This window comes from Diorhabda sublineata, chromosome 3, assembly GCF_026230105.1.
Source record: "Diorhabda sublineata isolate icDioSubl1.1 chromosome 3, icDioSubl1.1, whole genome shotgun sequence".
Taxonomy (NCBI): domain Eukaryota; kingdom Metazoa; phylum Arthropoda; class Insecta; order Coleoptera; family Chrysomelidae; genus Diorhabda; species Diorhabda sublineata.
The window spans coordinates 19,709,547-19,715,861 of NC_079476.1; positions in this window are offsets into that span (position 1 = coordinate 19,709,547).

Sequence of the window (6,315 nt, forward strand, 5' to 3'; positions counted from 1 at the left end):
ACCTTAGTCACAAAAAAAATATATTCATTAGTTATTATGTAAAATCAAATTTTCAGTTTTTCTTTAATTTTGCTTAACTAGAATGCAAGCATTTATTATTATGTAACTCGATTTATAAGAATATTTTGCAAATAATTGAAATAAACATAGTCGAAATTCTGTTAATACCTTTTATGGTCAATATGTAATAATATAATACGTTATTTTAGTATATATGTTTTCAATAAATAGAATCATATGCTGCATTGACGTTTAGTTACAAGAGGGACAAAATTGTGACAGAGTGTGATAGAGTGGTAGATATTAATAAGCCAACATTTGAACTTAATTTTTTAACATTTTTAATGTTTTTAAAATGACAACAAAACATAATGCTTCTCTTATAATGATACATAATATATTATGTCTTGGTAGACTTACTTTGGATGACGTAAAATCAGACTAATATTCTATTTTCCTTATTCTACTTTTCAAATACTTCTATTGGTTTATCAAATTCGTAATAAACACGCTTTCCTCTTTTGACTTCTTTAGGATTTGGAATTATTTTTATCAAGTTTTCAAACATCACATCTGATAGATCTGATTTTACTAATTTAAATATTTTTCCAGTGTCATCAACAGTTTTATAAAACATTACCTGAACATCTCCATCTTCATCCACACAACTTTGTGGTACTCCTAAGTAGGTGTACTCGCCTTTAATTTTATCTTCATTTTTTTTATAGTTTTAGTCATATTATGTAATAAGTTATCTTTTTTATTTTTTTGACGTTGAAGTCCTTTCTTGTATTTCCGTATTTTTTTCTCTAATTCTTTTACATTGTCTTGGAGTTTCATATTTTGCCTATAAATTTTCGATCTGTCTCGTCTAACTTTTTTTCTACCCCTTGCTCTAGCAGTGGATGAGATTGAAGTTAGTGAACAAGATCTAGGACTTAAAGGAAGTAACCTGGGGCTTGAAGGAACAGTTGTAGAAGTCGGAGCATTCATTAGAACGTTCTGCAAAGCTTTCTGTTGTTCTCTTCTCTTCTTGTTTCTAACTTGCCATTTTCTTTTCATTTGTTTGTGTTCCCTAGGTGTCATAGCTTTTTGCGAGTATGGTATCTTTCTAAGTCTTTTCGTTTCACTTCTGCAACTTTTTCGGGGTCTTGCTTCTTTTTTTCACGACAACGTCGCTGCTTTTCCGCCGCAGATAACGCCATTTTTAATTACCCCGATGATAATACCTTAAATGAATAAAATAATCGATAATGTAATATATAGAACACAAAAAATATTAATTAACTTTTGTAAAAATCAATCAATGCAAAGTTCAATACAAAAATTACCACTTCGTCACGAGTTATGCCACTCCGTCACAGTTTATTTGTGACAGAGGTGCCTTGTGACAGAAGTGTAAAATAATAGTGTTCGGGTGAATATGACAGATTTGCTGGAAAATAATAATATTACATATATAAATATTAATTACAATAAAATTTTAAAGTAGTAACTTACGTGACAGAGCGGTCGCCGAATAAACACACGCACCTCTGTTCACTTCCTGCAGGCGAATTACTCGGCTCGCTCCCGGGTGGGACCTCAGGGTGTGAGGCCAAGGGAGAAGAGGAAACCGTACTCTTGCTTAATGTTAAAGGTCAAACAGCTAAGAAGCGTTTTTTGTTTTGCGAAATGCGTGACAGAAGATAGCAAGAAAAAACATACGTAGCCGGACCCAACGATAAAATATTTTTTTGTTTAATAATGTAAACCTTTACGTTTATTATAGTCTAATAAATTTAATGATAATATTTCAGAAGTTCAATAAATAATTTTATATTAAAGGATTCTATATGATTTTTTTAAGCAAGATCATTTTGTAACATTAGGCGGCGCAAAGAGACACATTTAATTTGTATGTAAAACACCTCTGTCACACATTTCGAATACTATGTCACAATGATTTTGTAAAAAGAAAAAAAAAGAAAAACGAAATTTTAGTACTATTATAATCTCTGTATGGTCCAAAAAAATCTTGTGGAAATAAAATTTGAGAAACTGCAATTTTGGACAAATGCCGATTTTTTTTCAAGAAGAGACACGTCATTATCGGTAGAAAAGTAGAACGCCCCATGTACGTATATGTCCGATGTAGTTCTTATATCGTTACAATTTAATCAACTTCCAGCGAACTAAAACAAAAAATGCGCAAACTTAATTCATATATATAAAAATTTGAAGTTTGTCAATTTCAAGTCATATTTTGATGAAGACCGCAACAGTTCGAAACGTTGAATTTTCACTTCCCTTTCACTTCCTAATAATACTCAAAACTTCTTTCGTTTCAACACATCTAGAGTTATAAAAGGATTAAGTGCCAAACATTCGAGCTCACTATAGTTCTTCCAATATCAATTGCAGAAGACAGTACGAGGAACAATCAATATTTCATAAATACTCGTGGCACTCATACCATACTAAGAAATGAAAAATAATATTTACTCCCCGTATAAAATTCGGTAAACATCAAACAAACAGTCAGTCCACGTAGCCTCATCATCTCCACTGTTTATTAAAGAAAACATCGAATCGTAAACATAAACGCATTTCTATTGTCCGGAAGGCGTATGTACACAATTTCTTTAAAATATTCCTTCTAGACATTCTGGGATAAGCAGTGGTGTAGCTTGATGAGATTTATTTGATTCCTAAATTTCTTTAAATAAATTGAAATATGGTGTATTTAGACCATGGGTGAATGAAGACAATGAAATTGCACAGTATAATGAGAATAAAGACAAGTATGAATTCAATAATGAAGATTTAGGTATACAAACACAGCAAGTTATTTTAAATATATTCGAATGTTTAAAAAATGAAAATAATCAGCAATCTGATAATGCAATCATAATAAGAATTGCTCAATTAACTAGAGTAAATAAATTTAATAAATTTTCCATTAATCGAGTAACAAAATCGTCGGCAAGTTTTTATAATCTGCAATTGGTGTTTGAAGAAGTATACATGCGGATAAAACGCTAGTTATACTTCATTTTTTAACAAAAAAAGGAATCCTTACTATCAGTCCTCAAATTTTTCTGTAATACCTCGCTCATTAATTGTTTATAAAGTTTACTGTAATTTTCAGTGTTAGCGAAAACTATAATTATATACGATTCTCCATTGTTTAGTGGAAACTATTGCAAGTTTCGAGCTTTTCAAAACTTCATATATTGTTTTGTCTAGGGTGGAGTTGATTTGATCATTTTCAATTTTCTTGTTTATGATTCTGGCAGCAAATTTGAACTTACATTCAAAATTGCATCTGGATATGTGTAATTCGTTAAGAATCGAGGAGTAAATGACCCAAAAGCTGTGAAAATTGCATCATTAGCACATATTTATATTGAAATTTATAACAAAATAAAGTGTAAAATATCTACTGTCGTCGATATTTTCAAATTCGGCAATTTCAACCCCAAACTTTTATGCAACTATCAAATAATATTAGTGCTGACGAATTCCATTTTTGGGTGTCAATGTTTTTTTCAGGAAGCTCAATAGAAACAAATTTCGCACCTAATGGAGTAGGAAACATATATGGATTCTTAATAATGCGAATATTGCAATTATTGCACAAAGATTTATCCTGAAATGTATACTAAACTGCGGTTGGAATATTCGTTCTTTGTTTTTATAGTGCATTTTCTTGTGCAAATTCCAATTCGGTAAAAGATATTTCTCAAAAACACTACTGAATTCTCTATTGTGTAATAGACATAATTCACTGTTTATAATCACATATAAGCAAAAAACCCTTTTCATGGACATTTTTATATAGGTGTTTGATTATACATACATATCACGAATAAGATTATTTCAATTTTCATTCAATATAACATGTGTCAGAATTGTGTGTTTTCTGTAAATACATATGTTTATTTATTACAATTAGAAAATAAATGACACATGATACTATTTTTTGTATTTCTCTTCATGTACCTTAATCAATTGTTTTTATCGCAATAAAAATCGTAACTTGAACGCAAAAATGGTTTTATTTCGCTCCAATAAATAAACCCACCCTGGTTCATTTTGATTCAGTTGGTCATTAACCACACGGAATATTTTTTTAATTTCTTAATTTTCATATAAAATATTATCTCTTAAAAAATCCATGATTACTTAAAAGACACCTAAAATGATAATTTGAAATTTCTCGACATTCACACTTTGAAGTATTATCTAGTGAGGGAAGTTATTTTCCAATTCTATGGTCTTACATTCGATGCATCACACTTGAAGAGACAACACACAGAATCCCACCTAACATTGGAATGCCCTCGGAAAGTCAAAAACAGTGAATTGTTAAGAAAAACGTCCAAAACTACAGAGGTTGTGTAGTATATAAAAAGTTGAAGCAGAGAAAGAAGAAAAAAACATTTGAAACGAATTGAAAACGATGATGACTTTACACACAAATGGGAACCATGATGAACTTATTGAAAGAACATCTACAAGCGACAACAATTGCTACGTTATCTAATGCTATCTAATTCAAATATAAATTATAGTCTATTTGAAGATATAATTAATAAATACATAAACCTCAACATTTCTGTAAAGTCTCCCGATAAGATAGAACTAGCGCTACAAAATCTAGCCAAAATTATCTTGGAGCTTGGAAATCAACGCCACCAGCAATAAAAATGACGAAAATCATGTAGTTGTCAAAGACAAATAGCTGAAAAAAGAATACTTCTGAAGATCTGGCAACTGAAAAGATCGCAATTCACGAAACGAAAACTGAACAAAGCTAAAGGAGATGTGAAAAATTATTATCATTACCAAAATATCTTCAACCCCGATGTAAGAAATTAACTATTCATTGTGGCGAGCAATGAGAAAACTAAATACACCACAGTAACCGACTCCAACTATTAAAGACCAAGATAGAAAATGAGCCTTAACATAAATAATAAATCAAACCTGATGTATTTGCCAAATATTAAATCAACCAATTACCTAGAAGCCCCTTTTCAACAGATAAATGATTCTAGTTGATATTAACCCTAGAAAAGTAAGTAAGTAAATACACCCATTACTGTAAAAATTACTTTCATCGGTTCAGCACATTAATCCTGGAGTACAACCTTGTTCTCTATTAAATCCATCCACATTCTAGCAAATTCTTCGGAATTTAAGCCTCCTTCACTTTCATTCCATAAATAACAGACACAGTCTTTTTTTTTAATTGAAAAATGTCTAATAATGTATTTGGAGCTTTGTTCGGTAATACAAGCTGCTTATTTTGGATTTAGGAGACATCAAAACAGTAGGTCTACAGTAAAAACAATCTTTTCTTTATCCTTTTCCTCTTCTGCGGTCGCTTTTTCTTTTTTGGTTTGATGCTCTATGTAATCTATTTTAGGTAATTTTTCAACGTTATATAAAGCACACCTCTCACATTGATCTTTTTTAGGGATGAATAATCCCAAGTTTTTGTTATCGAATGCCTCATTGAAGATAGTGAGAGAAAGAGCTTCAACGTTTTGTTGTTTACACCAATGTTTTACGTAAAAATCATAAACACCTTTTTTTGATGTCCATTCTGGTGGTAAAAGTTATTTTTATTCAATTGTCGCTCGGCAGTAATGTGTCTCTCTTGACGCTCTTTTGCAAAAAGCTTTGAAGTAGTTGATTGCTCTCATGATTTTTGTCTTTGCATCGGCTGAAAGCATTGCTCTTCCATTTTAAGACCGTCCATCTCCCAATGCTAAGAGTATGAAGAAACATTGTACTACAAACTCTTATTCGTTGATCTTGTAATTTTAGATAATAAATTTCAACTTTAAAATCTTGAATCAGTAGGTTTATTCCATCGAAAACATATTTTTACTGCACGGATACATTATATTAACAATACGCAATACACAATATGGCGTCAATCATGGATTTAACCGCGCAATTTGAATTATATGAATTTGGCTGTTTTACGCATCACACTTTTTTGCCTATTTAACAATTAAAGTGAGTTTAGCTGGTTTTATACGTCCATGTCCTTTGTTTTTCTCTTGCGGATGGTATAAAAATGTCATTTTGGACCAAAAGTGGAGTTAGCAGATTGACACTATTAGCCGACGATTTGTACGATTATGAATCGATAATTTAGAAGATTTAAATTCATCTTTACTTGTAAAGTTAGATAACACGAAAACAAAAAAGCCAAGAATGTTCACTGTAACGGAAGAATTTTATAAGATATATAAAAAATATGTTGCTCTTCAACCGATGAATTTGCCAGAAAAACGTTTCTTTTTAAATTACCGACAC